The sequence below is a fragment of the Ipomoea nil genome, unplaced genomic scaffold (genome assembly GCF_001879475.1).
Source record: "Ipomoea nil cultivar Tokyo-kokei standard unplaced genomic scaffold, Asagao_1.1 scaffold1596, whole genome shotgun sequence".
Taxonomy (NCBI): Eukaryota; Viridiplantae; Streptophyta; class Magnoliopsida; order Solanales; family Convolvulaceae; genus Ipomoea; species Ipomoea nil.
The window spans coordinates 29884-50169 of record NW_017618024.1 but is presented as its reverse complement, the minus strand read 5'-3'; the positions used below and the strand labels follow the sequence as shown (position 1 = coordinate 50169).

The following is a 20286-nucleotide window of genomic DNA, read 5'->3' as shown; positions in this document are numbered from 1 at the left end:
GTATTAATTGTTTTAACATTTCTTTGAATTTTTTATTTTTTATTATACTCCTTGGAATCCGCACAGCCGCAGTTATTTTGTATCAACGTGATTATTTCCAAAAACAATTTTAATATAATAACATTGATTCAAGATATATACAATGCAAATAACATAGACATGTATTCAAAAAGCATTGCGACTTTCCATGTGTAGTAATTGTTTTAACATTTGTTCGAATCGTTGGAATCCGCACAGCCGCATAGTTTGTTTATCAATGAATCGGCATATATACAAAGATTTTATATATATATATATATATATATATATATATATATATATATATATATATATATATATATATATATACACACACACACACACACACACACACACACACACACACATATATATATATATATATATATATATATATATATATATATATATATATATATATATATATATATAATCTTTGTATATATGCCGATTCATTGATAAACAAACTATGCGGCTGTGCGGATTCCAACGATTCGAACAAATGTTAAAACAATTACTACAATTACTACTATATATATAAAAGAATGTAATAATATAATAATAAGTTTTTCCTAATACTAATTGCAGAATATGTATAGACCCATTTTGAAATGATCCTTGAAAATTGTTCAATACTCTAATGAAATTAATAACGTTGCATTAATGGAGAGGCACACTTGCTACTCAAAAAATTAATATAAGTATGCACTAATCCGGTAGTGTTCTTCACCAACGTAACTTTCTGAGGAAACAAACTCTGTAAAAAAAAAAATCTGCAAAAATGGTTTCTCAATGCATTCTTGCATCCCAAGTTAGTCCTATGCACACCCGGAGAGCTATCCGGGTGCGCTTGGTGAGAACCTATGAAGTCCCTCAATTACGTGGGGGAGCAGCGGCCAGTAAGAGCAAGGAATTACTCTTCCATGATCAAGAGGTAAGTTTAATACGGTATTTTATATTAAAATATTCAACCTGTTTTTTAATTTTTACATTTTTATTGGTGTTATATAGGGGACCTACATCCATGGAACTATTTCCAGGGAAGATGTTGCTAAGTATTGCACTGTGTTCATTGAGAGAAAAGTCTATTCCATCAAGAACTTTTTAGTAGTGACCAACTACTACACCTACAAAACATCCACCCACAAATACCTTATAAAGTTCAATTACTCTACCACAGTTAAGGAATGTAAAAGCAACAACTTTCCTTATTTCATGTTTCGATTAAAGTCGTTTGAGTCATTGATGGATGCAAAAGATCTAAATGACAAGGAATTATTTGGTATATACTTTTCTTTGTGTCATCAATTTTTTTTTGTTAATTTTAAATTTTTTATTATTCAATGTTTGGTTTCATACTTTAATTCAATGTTTTTCTATGTTAAACTAGACATAATAGGTCGTATTGTTGAGATTCATTCACCAGTGGAGAAGCTAATTGCCGGTAAACAGTTCCGTCTTATGGATTTTTTAATAGAGGACACAGAGTAAGTACTAACCTAAAACCATACCACTGCTATTAACTAATACAAATTCGTAATTCAATTATAATTACTCTATTAAAGTATTATTTTGTAATTAATGCTCAATCTCGACCTATTAGGGACAGACAACTGAAGTGCACAATCTGGGACGATCATGTGGAAGCAATGATCCCATATTTTAATACAACCCAGGAAGAGCCCCTAATTTTCTTAATACAACTGTGTAGGTCTAAAATTGTCAATGGTAAGTTTGTTCACATAAATTGTTGTTATTTAATTTTAATTTAAATTCTAATACAAATCTATGTTCATTTAAGGCGAGGTGAGAATTACAAGCTCCTACGATGCAACCAAACTGTGGTTTAATCACAGTTATTCAGAAATTACAGAATTTAAGGCCAAGTATGAAAAGCATGTATTATTTATGTACAAATCAATACTATCAGTTATGCCCATATCTGTTGTAAAAAAAAAAAAAACATGTTATTCACTAATAGGTTACAAAAGGAACGCACTCCTGTTAGGAGTATAAGTACTACCTCTATTGTTTCACAAACAACTGATCTACAAGACTTTATATCTGGCTTTGTTATCATGACTACAATTTCAGATTTGTATAAGTAGACAGAGGTGCATTTTTTTTACTATTTACATATTTATTTATTTATTTATATACTTCTAATCTTATTATTAATTATTAATTATAAGTAAACTTATTGTGCACTATGCAAATATGGTAGCAGGGTGGAGATTTCTTTGTTCCTGCCACGATTTCTGGAATTGAAGGTCGTGGGGAATGGTACTACATTTCATGTAAAGGCAGTGGATGTAATAGAAAGCTAACTACATCCAATGGACAACTATACTGTAGTACGTGCCATTGAACATGGCAAAATGGTGCAGTCAGATACAGGGTCATTGTTAGGGTCGCAGATGCAACAACTGAAGCTCCCTTCCTGCTGTGGGATAGGGAGTGTTCAGAACTTGTTGGCATCACAGCAGATAGTTTGCTGTCAAATTACAAACATGTAAAGTATATAAATATTTTTCTACATTTTTTCTATTGATACTTAGACCTAACATACTGCTACTTTTTCTACATTTTTTCTGTTCTTTAGGAAGGTGTTGGTGTTCCTACAGAAGTGGAAGGAATGATTGGAAAGACAATGGTTTTCAAGATTATAATCAAGAAGGAAAAGAAGCAGAATTATGGCTTTGGTTTTTCTGTCATGAAAATTTACAATGATGAGAATATTGTGGCTACATACTGCTCAAAATTAGGTGCAGATCAAGAGACAGACTGTATTTCAAAAATGATTGAAGACTATGCAGATTCTGACTCAGATAATGTAATCTTATAGGGGTGAGCATAAATATCGATAAACCGATAAAACCGAAGACCGAACCGACCGAAATTTTCGGTTTTCGGTCGGTCATCGGTTATGAGAGCAAAAAAAATATCGGTTATTCGGGTAATCGGTTATTCTAGCGGTTATTGTAGGTTCAAAACCGCGATCACCGAATAACCGACACTATATATATATATATATATATATATATATATATATATATATATATATATAATATAATTATATAATTTAATTTAAGACATTAGATAGTATATTAGTATTAATGTATTATAGTAGACAGTATAGTGGGTAGACTGTAGACACGTGTAGAAGACTAGAAGTCCTTTACCATCCGTCCGTCCCTCTCTCTTAATCTCATTCTCACATCGCAATTTGCAAATTCACAACCCTAATCCATTGAACCACAAACGCAGCCGCTCCTCTCGTAGTCTTTACCGTCCCTCTCCGGCCTCCGCGCCGCTATCTCTCCGGTCAAAGCCCTCGCCTCACCGCATAGTAGCGCCGCCTCGCCGGTCGTCGCACCGCTCGGCTGTTCGCCGGTCGTCGCATCGCCAGCCAGTCAGCCTCACCTAAGATTCTTCAGCCCTTCACAGTTCAGTTCACTCATCCCAGATTTCTCAAGGTAAGTTACATACTAATTTTATAATTTATATTTGTTGAATTTGAAGTCTTTGGTAGTTCACAGTTCACTAGTTTCATTTATATAAACAAAATCATAGTGATATTTATTTTTAAAAATTTTGCAGTGTTTTGGCTCCAGAAATCCAGATTCATCAGGCTCCAAAACTGAAAAATTTATTCAAGGCAATTTTTAATTTTTGTTTACTTTAAATTTATATTAAAATATAGTTAACAATCTATTCGAGTTAAAATTTAAAACTGCAAAATGATAAGGTATGAAATGGTTAACAATGGAAGTAACTCTAAGCCAGTATGAAAATTTTCAATTTTTAAGTTTGGCAGTATGAACTTTTAATTTTGGATTTTTGGCAGTATGAATATTTCATTAGGAATTTAGTTTTAATTTTAGTATTAAATTATGAACAATTTGGCAGTATGAACAATTTGATAGTATGGTCTAGTAGTCTACATCAGTAGTTTGCCAATTGGGAACCTACTTTTACTCCAATCTTGTATCATTGTATGTATGTAGTATTAATTTCTGCATTTATCCAAAGAGACATCAAAGCAATCAAACTTAACAATTCAATTTATTTAAAGAAGACTAATTTGGCAGTATAAATAATTTTTTCAGTTTTTAATTTTAGTATTAAATTATTCTTTTAATTATAGATGTTAACAATGAGATCGATGCATATGGATGATAATATGGATGATGATTCAATTGAAAAAGAGCCAGAGATTGCACAAACTGTTGCAACGGAGGCTAATGAGGAAGTAAATCAATCTAAGAAAAGAAATGTTAGCCGACACAGATCTGAGGTATGGGAGCATTTTACTAAATTTAGTAATGAGAAATTTGAGCAAAAAGCTAGATGCAATTATTGTCAGAAAGAATTGTTTGCTGATCCTAAATTGAACGACACTAGTTCACTAAAAGCCCATGTTAGAAGCTGTCCAAAAATGCCCCGTGCTAGTAGTGACCCTAGCCAAACTGAATTGCTTGAAGGGGAAGGATCACTAGGTTGTGTGAAGTATAGTGCTGAGGCACTTAGAAGGAGCATTGTTGAAATGATTATAAATCATGAAATCCCCTTCAAGTTTGTTGAATTTAAGGGTTTTAAAAAATGCTTGTCTATTGCTTGTCCAAGGTTTAAGGTTCCATCACGATGGACTATTGCTAGGGATTGTTATGGTATGTATTTGGATGAGAAGCAAAATTTGTCTAAGTTTATCCATATGTCTTCACTTAGGGTATCACTTACCACTGACACTTGGACATCATTACAAAGGGAAAATTATATGTGTCTTACTTGTCACTTTATTGACAATAATTGGACCTTGCAAAAAAGAATAATTAATTTTTGTCCAATTAATAGTCATAAAGGTGAGGATATTGGTAAGATGATTGAAAAATGTTTGCGTGATTGGGCAATAGACAAGGTTTTCACAATTACCGTGGATAATGCTAGTTCAAATGATGTGGCTACTCAATACTTGAAAAGGAAATTGAACAATGTTAGTGGAACTATCTTAGAGGGCAAATATATTCACATGAGATGTGTTGCACACATTATTAATTTGGTTGTCACGGACGGGTTGAAGGAAGTGAATGAATCAATTGCTCGTGTTAGATCCGCAGTGAAGTATGTGAGGCAATCATCGGCTAGATTGCATAGGTTTAAAGAATGTATAGACTTGGAAAAAATTCAATCTAAATCTTTGTTGAGCATGGATTGTAGCACTAGATGGAATTCTACCTACTTGATGTTAGATGCGGCCCAAAAATTTGAAAGGGCATTTGAGAGATTTGAAGAGATTGACCACAATTATAAGCATGAGCTTGTGTTGAATGGTGGCACACCCAAGGAAGAGGATTGGGGAAATGTTAGGAAAGTGAGCAAGTTTTTGCAACGTTTCTATGAATTCACATTGAAAGTTTCCGGAACTACATATGTGACTAGCAATGTTTACTTTCCCGAAATTTATGAATTGTATTGTACTTTGTGTGATTGGATTAAGAGTGATGACGAACAGTTTAGCGCTATGGCTAAAAGAATGAAGGAGAAATTTGACAAATATTGGGGGAATGTTGAGAGGATGAATATGATACTTTATGTTGCAACTGTTCTTGACCCTAGAAGGAAATATGTGTTTGCTGATTTTTGTTTCAAGAGAATGTATTCACCTGATCAAGCTTCAGTATTGTCTTCTAACATTAGAGATGCGACTAGTAAGTTGTTTGTTGAATACCATGGGTTGGTGAAAGTTTCACAAGGTGAGGGTAGCAATTTTACTCAACCAACGAGTGCCACTAATGCGGATGGGTTGAATAGTGATAGTCCACTAAACATTGTAACTGACTTTGAAAAGTATTTGGTTGAAATTGGACTTGGGCAGCAAAAAAACGAATTGGATAAATACATCAATGAAGAGCTTGATACTCAGAATGGTGGTGGTGAATTTGATATTCTCCGTTGGTGGAAAGAAAATGCTCATAGATTTCCCATTCTTTCATGCATGGCTCGTGATGTATTGGCAGTTCCTATATCAACTGTCGCATCTGAATCTGCATTTAGCACCGGTGGACGTGTGCTTGATACTTATAGGAGTTCATTAACTCCTAAAATTGTACAAGCTCTTGTGTGCACTCAAGATTGGTTACGAGAAGAAAATGTCATTTCAATGACTGATTTAGTTGAGCATGATGTTTGAGAGATGTATAAACTTGACGTGGGTGAGTATCAAAATCATTACTTTATTTTAAATATTATAATTTTCTTATTGTTATTTCTTTATTTAATGTTTGTATTTTTATATGATTTAGATATGTCAAAGATGAGGTTGGATCCTGTGATTGATTAGAAAAACAAGATGCAATAAGAATATAATTGACTATGTAAGTTAATACTGTATGTTTATGTTTATTTATTATGTATTAATTATAGGAATAAGGGCCAAATTGGCCACTGAACGTAACGCAAAAGTGCAATCAGACCACTCAACCTAAAAAACATTCAATCACTCCATTCAACCGCACAAATCACTCCAATTTCACCGAGTAGCTGGTTCTCATCCCTTCTTCCGGTTGCTCGCTGACGTGGCTCACTTAGGTGGCATTTTTTGGCAGTCTTCTTTTGTTTTCTTATTTTTGGTTTCTTCCAGCGTGTAAAATGATTACCAAAAAAAACCCAAAGCCCTAAATAAATTACTAAATATCCTAGTTGAAGGAAATCCCTAAATCAAACGAAATCAGACGACATTTCTTCTTCTTCTTCGCTCTTCTTTCTCTTCTTTATTCCAAAAACCCTAGGAGCTCTATACGGTGTCTTCTTTGCCTTTCTTCTTCACTGGTTCAAACTCTTATTGTTCATCTATTTCTCTTCTTGTTACAGAAACTCTATTCGCAGGTGTAGAAGAAACATACTGCAATGACTTTTTCTAATTCAAGGTCGTCTTCAAGTTCTCCAAAAATTCCGAATCGCAATTATACTCTCCAATACGAGCCGTGTTTGTACTGTAAATGTGGGTTGAAATCCCCATTATGCACAGTTCGGGATAGTGGAAGAAAATTTTTTGGATGTCAAAATTGGAAGGTTAGATTTTTTACTTTTGTTATTTCATATTTTCTTTCAGTTTGCATTAAGGTTTACCGTATTTTTTCAGGGCAATGGATGTGGATTTTTCATTTATGTTGAGGATATTATGCAAGGAATTGGAGCCATAGAGTATGAATCTAGCAAATTTGATTTAATGGAGTTAAAAAGGATTGTTGAAGGTTTAAGAGACGAAATTTTGGTGGTCCAAACGAGATTGGGGAGAATTGAAGAAGCTACGAAGACAATTGATAGAATTGACCATCATAATTCTGTAAAGATGGCTAAAGTTGTAGGTGTTGGAGTTGTAATTATTTTAGCTGCAATTGTATGGTTTAATGTTAAGTTTATGAATAAACATGGACTTGCTTGTATTCTGTAGATGATGAATATGAATATGAATATGAATGGTTGTGTTATGTGTATCTGATTTTGGTCATGTTTATTGATGTGGATGTCTTTAATGGTAGTTTTCTAATTTGGTCATGTTTGAGAGGAGATCAGTAAAGCACTGTCTGGAATTAAAAAACACTGTCATGAAGTCTAATTTGGTAATAAAGCAGCAAAGTAGTATTAGAATTGTAATTGGTAAGTAACTCTAATTGTATTGCAGTAAAGCACTGTCTGGAATTAAAAAATAGAGTGTCATGAAGTCTAATTTGGTGATAAAGCAGCAAAGTAGTATTAGAATTGTAATTGGTAAGTAACTCTACTTGTATTGCAGTAAAGCACTGTCTGGAATTAAAAAATACACTGTCTGGGATTGCAAAGCAGTAAAGCAGCAACCATAAGTCCATAACCAAGCCAAACAACAAAAATAAACCATAAACAAGTGCACCAATCATTCAGCAAGAATCAAGCAACAACCATAACCAAGCCAAAGCTGCGAAACAATAATTCAGCAATAATATACCATAAACCAGTAACTTTTCAAAACTACCAAAGTTAATTCACATTAATTAACATTATAATCAAAAGTTTCCAGTAGTGACTCCATTCAAAATACAATTACCAAAATATTAGGCCACAAGTTGGTAGTTGGCAGTAGCAATCACAACTTTTCACAGTTAATAGCCAAAATAGGCTTACAAAAAGATTGTTCCACTACTTTGTTGCACAGTTAAATAGCCAAAATAGCCACTACTGATTCTAAATGCCCTAAATTGTTCTACTGTTGATTCTTCTTGGCAAATGCACTTGTATTCCTTCCAACTGATAGCACTTGTTGTCCTCTTCGTCCAGGCTACATAATGCATAAAGTTTAATACATTAGTCATACTAATTATAACATCTGAAAGTATATAAAATTAAGAACCACAATTCACTTACATTTAATATTTGTGCTCCAGTATTTGGGTTGATGTATACACCAAAGCCACCCGATATTTTCCTTTGTTTACTTCTCCTAGAAGGTGAGGCAACAGTTGGCATAGAAGTTGAGGCAGCAGCTGGCATACAGAAACAGAAACAGAAACACAAACTGTAATTATTTGCCAATTACAGCTGAAAATCAGTAAGTAACTGAGTATAAAAGTTGAGACAGAACCACCACCTGAGGCAGCAGCTGGCATAGAACTCTTTGTAGGGCAAACTTTCTTTTGATGTCCCTTTTGTTTACAAATGGAACATGTCATAATTCGACCTTGCCTTGAAATTTTCCCAACAGGGGGTTCATTAGGCTCACGAGTTCTTTTTTTCTTTGGCCTACCAGTCATTGGCCTTGGTAAAGGGGCTAGTATTTCTTCAGAATTAGTCCTAGGCCAGCTGATTTCACCATTGAGTGGTTGGATAGTGTGAGTGTAAATGTTCTTGTAAACTTCCTTAGAGTAGCATTCATCAATGTATTGCTCTGGATCTTTACCTAGATCAAATATGGCACAACATGCATGTGCACAAGGTATACCTGTAAGGTCCCAAGATCTACATGAACATGTTTTCCGTTGTAGCTTCACTTTAAATTGTTGTCTTCCCTTCTTGATTTCATAGCCATCATCCCCGTTGAAGTCAACATGCCAACCTATACTTTCAACAATGTTCTCATTGAGCTTTTTCATTATCCTAGGTCCAAAGTTACCAGGCCATTTCTCTACCTCTTTTCTGCATCTTGCAATCCTTGTCATAGTAGCTACCCTTATATCTTCCAACATCTGGACTATTGGTTTGCTCCTTGCCTTAACAATTGTTCCATTAAATGCCTCACACATGTTGTTGTCTACTGAATCACATTTCACTTCAGTTCTCATGAAAGCCTTGCACCAATACTTAGCAGGATAGTTGGCCAAATCAGCTTTAGCTTGTGCATCCTTTAATCCTAGTTGCTCAACCATTGCTTCAAACTGCTGTGTAGTGGTTGCATTTGCACACATCCAAAAGTGCCTTTTCAAAACCTTTCCTCTATGTTTCTTGCTCCAATTTGCGTGTATATGTCTTGCACAGTTCCTATGTTCCACATTTGGCAGCAGCTCCTCGATTGCATTCACTAAACCCTAGACAAACAAAAACAGAGAGTAGAATTATTTTCCATAAAACTGAAACAGAAAGTTAGTAAGCCTATCACTAGCTAAAGCAGTAAGGAAAAGTACCTTTTGTTGATCTGAAATGATTGTCCAGTTCCAGCTGTTGTTAATACCCAAGTCTTGAATCAATAACTCTAAAAACCATGTCCAAGAATCTGTATTTTCTATCTCAACAACTGCCCAAGCTATTGGATACATTTGGTTATTAGGATCCCTCCCAACAGCAGCTAAGAGCTCACCCTTCATAACTCCTTTGAGAAAACAGCCATCCAAGCCAATTATAGGTCTACACCCAACAATGCAACCATTTTTCTACTTTATTCTTATTGTTTAGGGACCACAGTAATGACTCTATATTCCATTAAAGAATGCACAACAAACTAAAGCAATGCTCGACAAAGATGGACCACATAGTACACAACAAAACAGAAACCACATAGCAAACCAAACTCACATCAGAGATGTCGGGATTTCAATTTACAAACAAAGTTAAAGTTACATGCTTTTCACAAAAAAACAAACAATAAACCCAGACCCAACTATAAAATAACTAAGAAATTCATACCTTCACTGAAAATGTGCAGTGGAAGCCTTCGAACTCTTCAAACAACAAACCAACAACACAAGAGTAATTTCTGATTTCCTTCGATTGGGAGATTTCGTTTGATTTGGGGATTTCCTTCAACTAGGATATTTAGTAATTTATTTAGGGCTTTGGGTTTTTTTTGGTAATCATTTTACACGCTGGAAGAAACCAAAAATAAGAAAATAAAAGAAGACTGCCAAAAAATGCCACCTAAGTGAGCCACATCAGCGAGCAACCGGAAGAAGGGATGAGAACCGGCTACTCGGTGAAATTGGAGTGATTTGTGCGGTTGAATAGAGTGATTGAACGTTTTTTTAGGTTGAGTGGTCTGATTGCACTTTTGCGTTACGTTCCGTGGCCAATTTGGCCCTTATTCCTTAATTATAATATTCATATATCATATATTAACTTTTGGATGCAAGTAAGCAGGTCTTGATGAAGATTGGCACTTTGTGATTGGCATTTGGGCCTTTGGCAGTGTTGGAACTTGGTTTTTTTTTTTTTTTTTTTTTTTCTTTTTGAATTTGTATGCAACTTTGGGTCTTTGGACTTTGGCTATGCAGATTTGGCAGTGTTGGTATGTTGGAACTTGGAAAGTTGGAAGTATGATTATGAACTATGATTCTAACTTCTAAGAACTAAGAACTTGGCAGTGATGAATGTATGTTTAGTATTTATTTGGAAGTATGAATTATGAACTTGGGCACTTGGCAGTTGTTTAAGTATTAAATACTTTGATAATCATGTATGTTTTATTATTTTTATTTTTAATATTCAGTGAAATTTAATGTTAGTTCACGGTTTTTCGATTACCGCAATAACCGACCGAATAGTCGGTCGGTTACGGTCGGTTATAGGGAGTTAAAAAATATAGTCGGTTATTGACCGTAACCGACCGATGCTCACCCCTATAATCTTATACACTTACAATTTAACACCTAGATGAGCTACTACTCCTATTCCTAAACTTTTTTTTTAATATCCTATTAGGATGCATCGGCAAATGATGAAGTTAACTCTCCTAATGCACCCTTATTGCCAGTAAACATAGAATGAGAGCAGGAAATCAGTCCTTTGATCAAAAGAAGTCTACTGGACCAATTTTCTTCAACTCAGCCGGTGAAAAAGGGAAGAGTCGCCAGTATTAAGAAGGAGAAACTACCCTAGATTCGAACTGTTTCTAACCATGAAAGAAAAACAATCATTTAAGCATACTTGAACTTGAATTTTGGACCTTGGTGAATGCATGTACGAACAATCGAACATTGTTTTTATTTCTAAGCTATGTTTACAAATATTATATGCAGCCTGTTAACAAATTAGTGGTGTTTTTGAGTAATGTGGTATGTATTGTTATGTATGTTGTTTCTATCACTGTTCAACTACTGTTTTGCTTTTTTTTTTTTTTACTAACAATTGCACGTGCTTCAACTAGGACAATGCACAAGTTAGCAGACATAAAGCATGAAATGACAGATTAACAAGTACCAAATGCAACATGTTAAGAGATCATTGAAGTTTTGGGACAATGTCTTATATATGTTCTTTATTACTTTTAGACAAGTGTTATACTATGTTTCTAGAATTTTTACTACAATCTTAAAAAAATATAAATACACAAATTTGTAGGATACACAATTTGAATGTCCAAATATATATAAACTACTTGCGATGAAAATTAATATATCTAGAACGCCCAACATAATGCTAAATATATTGAAATAACACTCTAAACTAACTCTGACCATAAAAGTTTTTCAAATTATATGTAGAATTGACCAGCACACTTTTAAGTGTAAAAAAAAAAAAAAAAAAAAAAAACACTCAGAACAATTAAAAACACTAAAAATGTACTCAAATTACAAGAAAACTAATTTAGAGGAATCTGTATTGTAAATGCATTTATAACACAAGGACAACATAACATGTCTTACTAACTATTTAAAAATCAAAGTGCAGCAGAATTTAACTATCATCATCTGCGTGAACCTTTAAAAAGATTTTAAGTTAAAATTCAAGGAAAAACTGCACTGGAAATAAACATATATGAAAAATAATACTCAGGGAGACATTTTTAAAGCCCTAAAATAAGTTGAACAGACAGTTAAAATAACTCACATTGCAGAAATTGAAGAGATAAAAGCATATATAAGTAATTAATGTTATAACCAAGGTTATATATACAAAATGGAATATTAAAAACTAATCACCATCTAGAACAGATATATGGATCTACAACTATCCTAACAGCAAAATGAGGAAAATTTTGGCATCAATAATTATCGGGGGCAAACGTAAACAAACCAGACCATTACCAGGTATTAACACATTATTTGTTAGAGTTTTTTATTCAACAATACCTGCTTTTTGGACCACCCTGCTAAATGACCTTAACCTTCATCGCTTCTTTGTCTATTTCCTAGAAAATCATAATCGTTAATACATGTAAAAGGATTAAGAAATGATTTCATCAACAACAGAACGATTAACTTTCAAGACCAAGACCAACACTTAACTTGCAGATAACTTATAAAAACCAAATAAAAAAAAAAACAAAAACCACAATTACCTTTTCGTAGATCTTCCACACTTAACTCCGTATGCGTTCTAAGAAGAACATAGCACTACAAACACCCAGATCTGTACTCAGATCTGACATGCATGTCTTCTAACTTGTAGATACATACACTTTAGGAATTGTAGATGTATGTATCGCGAAATTGCAATCAAAATAAAGAAACAAAGTGAAGCTAGCTTCAAACAGCTAGGATCACGGAAGCGCGGAACTAAAAAATGAAATGAACAACGATTGGTCTTCAAAATTCCGGAAATGGATTACAGATTGGTGCGCGATATAGCTTCAAATCGGACATCTCCGACTAATAAATGTGTCGGAGAAGTCAACTGTTAAGAAAGGATTTCATCGCCGAGATGATTTAGAGAGGTCGGAGATGCGATGGAGATGAGAGAAGACAAAACGCCAACGTGTATATATATATATATATATATATATATATATATATATATATATATATATATATATATATATATATATATATATATATATAATTTAAAATATAATATGTATATTTTAAATTATTATATATTTAGAGTATTTGTTAAATAAAAGTTATGTCAATTATGTTTGTTTAATATTAAATTATTTAACACACTGATAATCAATGGATGTAATGTATTTAAGTGATATATGAAATGAAATAAGACGTTGTTTTACTATTAAATGTAATGATTGATGATTGATTTGTATTTGTGTATGAATTTTTTTGAGTGATACGTATCGATAGCTTACTTAAAAAATTTATAAATTGACAGATTTTTTTTTTTATATTCTTATTTTGCAAATGATTATTATTGTACTAAATATGAGAACACTGAGCTAGACCGGATTGAATCAAGCAGTAATGCTAAATCAAAGCGAACATTGTACTCATCCAATTCCCTAACACCTTCAGATCTAAGACTACCATTCAAATTTCAAAGGAAACAATTCCCTTTGATGCTTTCTTATGCAATGACAATCAATAAAAGCCAGGGGCAAACATTAGCACACATCGGTTTGTTTTTGAAAAAGCCCGTGTTTAACCGTGATCAAATGTATGTTGCAATTTCAAGAGTAAGTAGTCCAAGGGGGTTAAAAGTCTTGATTTGTGGGGAGAATGGAGAGTTTGTCTGTACGACCAAAAATGTCGTATATAAAGAAATTTTCAACAATTTGTAATTTATTTATCTATATTTGTTATTGAATAATTTATAATTTATAATTTGCTTTCATTTTTTTATTACTATTATACGATAATCTTGAATTACTAATAGGTCATATTTAATGACCGTGCATCGCACGGGTAAGTTACTAGTATAAACAGTAGTCAAATTATTCTATGACCAGGGAAGATATGTGATAACCTCTTCTCTAGAGACATAAACAACTGGTGCAGATTCAGTTGTACCATGCCCTTCACAGAGTATAGCTGCAATATTGCAGGACGAGAATGCAACATCAAAATAGTCAGAGCAGACAATCGACATTCATTCAAATATTTACTAAATTTGAAACACTTATTAATCCTTCAAAATGTCATACCTGCAACAAAGCCAACTATAATGTGCTTTTTCCAACACCATGATCTCCATCTACTAAAACTAAGGAACCTAGAGAATGGAAAGATCCAGATTCAGTGATATCAAAAATCTATATTGAGATGTATATGTGAGTATTATTATTATTATTATTATTATTATTATTATTATTATTATTATTATTATTATTATTATTATTATTATTATTATTATTATTATTATTATTATTACTATTATTACTATTATTACTATTATTACTATTATTACTATTATTATTACTATTATTACTATTATTATTACTATTATTATTACTATTATTATTACTATTATTATTACTATTATTATTACTATTATTATTACTATTATTATTACTATTATTATTACTATTATTATTACTATTATTATTACTATTATTATTACTATTATTATTACTATTATTATTACTATTATTATTATTACTATTATTATTACTATTATTATTACTATTATTATTACTATTATTATTACTATTATTATTACTATTATTATTACTATTATTATTACTATTATTATTACTATTATTATTACTATTATTATTACTATTATTATTACTATTATTATTACTATTATTATTACTATTATTATTATTATTATTATTATATTATTATTATTATTATTATTATTATTATTATTATTATTATTATTATTATTATTATTATTATTATTATTATTATTATTATTATTATTATTATTATTTTTTTTTTATTATTATTATTATTATTATTATTATTATTATTATTATTATTATTATTATTATTATTATTATTATTATTATTATTATTATTACTCTTGTATAACCTATAGTTAGTAATATGTGGTTAAAATAAGTCTGCCCGCCGGCGATGGCCTTCCGGGCAGCGGGTGGCCGGCGGTCAGGCGGCTGCCCGCCGGCGATGGCCTTCCGGGCAGCGGGTGGCCGGCGGTCAGGCGGCTGCCCGCCGGCTGCCCGTTGCCTGGCGGTGATTCTCGGGCAGCGGGTAGGTGGTGGGTACCCCTACCCCCCACTAACTCTTTTATCAAATACGCGTCCCGGGATCCTTTGTGGAACCCGAAACCATGCTTAGACACTTTTAAACGTAAATAACGACACCACGTAGGCAATTAACGGATCAAAACAAGGATCATATTGAATACATCCTAACATGACTTCTAAACATAAATAACACCCGAACATGCGAATTCCCACCCGAATATAAATCAGGAACATCACAATACAAATTCCCAATCCATCCTAAGGCTCTAATCCCACCCAAATAATTAAAATCATATTTTATCTCTATCATCAAGAAACATCAAGAAACATCAAGATTTATCAAGAATCATCACATAAATACCAAGAACTTCTTTTTAACATCAAGATCATCAAGATCACACATAAAATCATCACATCAATCAACAAGATTATATCACGAATATCATAAAGAATTTCATTAAGACACAAGTATATAGAGGGAGCCAAAGAAGGGTAATATAGCAAGGAAAATAGGTTTTGTTGAGACATGGGTTACCTCTTAGCCTTAATTAAATTTCCTTGGCTATGAAGGGTCTTTCTTTAAGATTTCTTCTTTCTTGATTTCTCCTATGGGAATTCTTGTGTGGTGAGGGTTTATTGTGGTGTGGGTTCTAAGTGCCTCTTATGTCCCTATTTATATACCTAAGAGTCCTAATTAGGGTCTAAATGGTATGGGCTTGCCACTTCCATTCCTTATAGGACTATGGGGTTGGTTTTAGGGATAAGGGTTCATGGACTATGGTGGACCCCTTTTTAGTTAGTTAATGGATTTTAATCCCCTTTTTAGGGTGAGTAATTAATTAATTAATTTGGTTTTAGGGGTCGTAACACGGGGTGTTACAAGTTATCTCGTCTAGTGGGTTTCGTTATTTCCTTTTGTTTGTTGACGACTATTCCCGATATTGCTGGTTTTATCCATTAAGGGTAAAATCAGACATCTATAAAATATTTGATGTGTTTCGTGTGTTGGTAGAGCGACAATTTTTTGCTCTATCAAGTCTATACAGTCGGATTAAGGGGTGAGTACCGCAAACTACATGGCATATTTCAGGCTCTTGGAATTAATCACTGCCAATCCTGTGCTTACACACATGAGCAAAACGGAAGAGTTGAGCGCCATAACAGACATGTAGTCGAAACGGGTTTAGCTCTTCTCGCCCAAGGGTCTGTCCCACAACAATACGGGGATCATGCTTTTGAGACTGCTACATGTCTAATCAACTATCTCCCACACTCAGCACTAAATTTTGAAAGTCCGTACTTCCGCCTCTATAAGAAGTTACCACCTTACCAATTCTTACGAGTCTTCGGGTGCTTATGTTACCCCTATCTAAGACCCTATAACCGGCATAAGATAGAGTTTCGTTCCACTCCCTACGTCTTTCTGGGTTACCCTCCGTCCTTTCGAGGGTACAGGTGCATGGACCTAACTAGTGGGAAGACTTATATCTGTCGCCATATGCGGTTTGACGAGTCTATTTTTCCCTTTGCCACAGGTATATCACCGCGGGTTGTTGAGCCGCAGCCTGTGCCATGGGCAGCTGGACCCATAGTGCCGATTCATGTTACATCTACGGGGCATGCTACCCCTCCTTTCCCACATGACTCTGACCCACAGCCAATAGCTCAGGAGGTCCCACAATTGGCCATTGAGCCCGCTGTCCCATCATCTCGGGGGCGGGGTCGGGGTCGGGCTCAACCACAGGAGCGGGGCCATGTCATGTGGCTTCGCCACATGACCCACGGCACTAATGAAGAATTCCAGGCCCTAACTGCAATGGCCACTGACCCAACGTGTTACTCCCAGGTTGTTGGCCACCCACAATGGCGGGATGCTATGGACCAAGAGTTCAATGCCCTACTCCATAACAACACCTGGCGCCTGATTCCACCTAATCCAACCATGAATATCATCGGGTGTAAGTGGGTGTTTCGCACCAAGCGCACTGCAGATGGCTCGGTGGAACGGCATAAAGCGCGCCTCGTGGCTAAGGGGTTTAACCAGGTAGCCGGAGAAGACTTCTTCGACACCTTTAGCCCAGTGGTGAAACCGACCACGGTTCGTCTACTGTTTTCGTTGGCTATCACCAACAAGTGGACTCTACGACAACTAGATGTCCATAACGCCTTTCTCAATGGGCACTTAGCAGAAACCGTCTACATGAAACAACCACCGGGATATGAAGATCCGACTCATCCTAATCATGTCTATCTCTTGCAACGATCTCTATATGGTCTTAAACAGGCCCCGCGGGCGTGGTTTAAACGACTTCATGACTTCTTGCTTACCACGGGGTTTAGCGCGTCAAAAACAGATGTCTCTCTTTTTTACTACAGTACAGATGGGTGTCAGGTATTCCATCTTGTCTACGTTGATGACATCATCATGATGGGCAGTAACGCGACTCTAATCAGCACTTTGTTGGGGCGTCTTGCTACTGCTTTCAAGATCCGGGATCTCAGAAAGCCGGGGTTCTTCTTGGGCATTGAGACAGTTGATACTAGTGATGGTATGATCTTGTCCCAGCGCCACTACATGACCAATTTATTGAACTGTGCTGGGATGGTTGACTGCAAGCCACTAGCCACTCCTGCATCGACCACACAGGCAGTTACTCCGTCCGATGAGCCGTTTGATAATCCCACTCAGGATTTATCGTATGCCGTGAATCGTTTATGTCAGTTCATGCATTCTCCGTCCGTTGATCACTGGGCCATGGTCAAGCGGGTCTTACGGTATATCAAGGGCACACTGGAATATGGGCTACGTCTCAGCTCTTCCCCTACTGCTTCCATTCACGCCTATTCTGACTCCGACTGGGCTGGTTGTCCGATTGACAAGAAGAGCACCAGTGGGTATGCAGTCTTTCTCGGGACCAATCTCATCTCGTGGCTATCCCGGAAACAGCGGACTGTGGCACGCTCCTCGACAGAAGCAGAATATAAAGCCTTGGCTGATGTTGCGGCTGGGGTTACTTGGGTTGTCTCTCTATTATGTGAGCTGGGGCTACATACCGGGCAGCCGTCTAATTTGTGGTGTGATAATTTAGGGGCGACATACCTGTGTGTCAATCCAGTTTTTCACGCCAGAACGAAGCATGTTGGGATCGACTACCACTTCGTTCGTGACAAGGTTGCAACGGGGGAATTTGTGGTTAATTTTGTTTCCACCAAAGATCAGCTAGCGGATGTCTTCACCAAGCCTCTCCCGGGACCCATGTTTATGGCTCTTCGAGACAAGCTCAACGTTGTGTCACTCCAACCTTGTGCTTGAGGGGGTGTGTGAGTATTATTATTATTATTATTATTATTATTATTATTATTATTATTATTATTATTATTATTATTATTATTATTATTATTATTATTATTCTTGTATGACCTATAGTTAGTAATATGTGGTTAGAATAAGTCTACTCTTTGTATCATGTTAGATAGGAGTAGTTAGAGGTACACTCAGATATACACTCCTGTAATATTATCGTTGAATTATCATTGGAATTTGAATTCTCATCGTACAAATGTAAAAACACTAGTATTTAGGTCTCATAAATCTTACACATTTGTTACAGTATAAAACTACGACATTACCTAAAATAGTTTAGCCCAAATTCATTTTTAATTCTCATCATTTATAGTTACAGTACTATAGAACAAAACCAAACAAATTCATTTTTAAGAGCTTCACAAATTAATTTATTTAATTCTCATTCTCCCATTATCCTAATTCATCCCTCAGATACTATAAACACAAAGGTAGATATATAGATTTTCCATCATAAAAAGCAACAAAAAGAATATTTCAAATTCTCATCAATAAAAAAATAAAAAGAAACTTACTTTAAGGAGGCCAAACAATACCGAGAAATCAAAATTATTTTTCATTCCAGGTCCAGCTACATGGTTTGCATTTCCAGGTTCTGGTTGTGTCCTTGTGGGAATAGATTCTGAATGTAGACTTCTTGTAACACCCCGTGTTACGATCTTCAAACCCGGATTAATTATGTAATTAATCCTGTTAAAGAATAGTTAAAAAGGATTTAATGCGGTCAGGATCCCTTAATTAATTAATATGGCCCACGGAGGACCGTGGATGCTTGTCTATATTAAAGACCTTAAACCGGTTAGGAATAAAGAAAGTAGACCTTTTACTATCAGATTCTAATTGGGAATCCTAGACCTATATATATCTGTTAGGAATAAAGAAAGTAGGCCTTTACTATTCAGATTCTAATTAGAATCCCTAACTCTATAAATAGGGGATTAGAAAGCAATTAGAACCCTTCCCACTCATAACTATATCACAAGAAAATCTTCCCTAGAAACCTAGCCAGGGAATTCCCCACCACCAATCCTAGGGAGATCAATCGAAGAAGAATCTTAGAGAAGGACCTTAGTAGCCAAGGGAAAATTGATTAAGGCTAAGAGGTAACCCATGTCTTACAAAACCTATTTTCCTTGCTATATCTTATTCATTGGCTCATTTGATAATCGTATGTGTGATTCCGTAATTGAGTCTTGATAGAGCTTTGCCTAGGGTTTATGTTGTGTTTATTTGATAATCTTGATGATCTTGATGTTGTGATTGATTATATGTGTGATCTTGCGTTTAGGCATGTCTAGAGCTTGTTATTAGGGTTTATTTGATGGAATCTTGATGTTCTTGTGATTCTTGTTGTTCTTGCATGATTAGGAGTTGATTCTTGAATCTTGATATGTTAGGAGCATGTATTTAGGATTTGATTGTGTTGGTTTCTTGGCTTAATACTTGTGGTTCAAGTCGATATTGTTGTTGATGTGTATTGGGATGTATTTGGACTTGGTTTTGGGTGTAATTGGGGAATTCCTGAGTTGGGAAAAGTGCCAATTTACCATCGTACCAGTGGGGTCGGTGGGGGGACAAACCCCCACCAGACCACCTGCCAGTACAGGACCGCCGTACCAGC

At 34.9% G+C, this 20286-nt stretch overlaps 1 long non-coding RNA gene across 1 annotated transcript; it reads left to right on the top strand.

Annotated features, from left to right (window-relative positions):
• Window positions 1-235: 235 nt before the first annotated feature.
• LOC109190949 lies at window positions 236-6389 on the top strand. The gene is made up of 3 exons (XR_002055830.1): window positions 236-248; window positions 5830-6230; window positions 6321-6389. It is a non-coding gene; the product is annotated as an uncharacterized LOC109190949 (long non-coding RNA).
• The last annotated feature ends 13897 nt before the right edge of the window (window positions 6390-20286 follow it).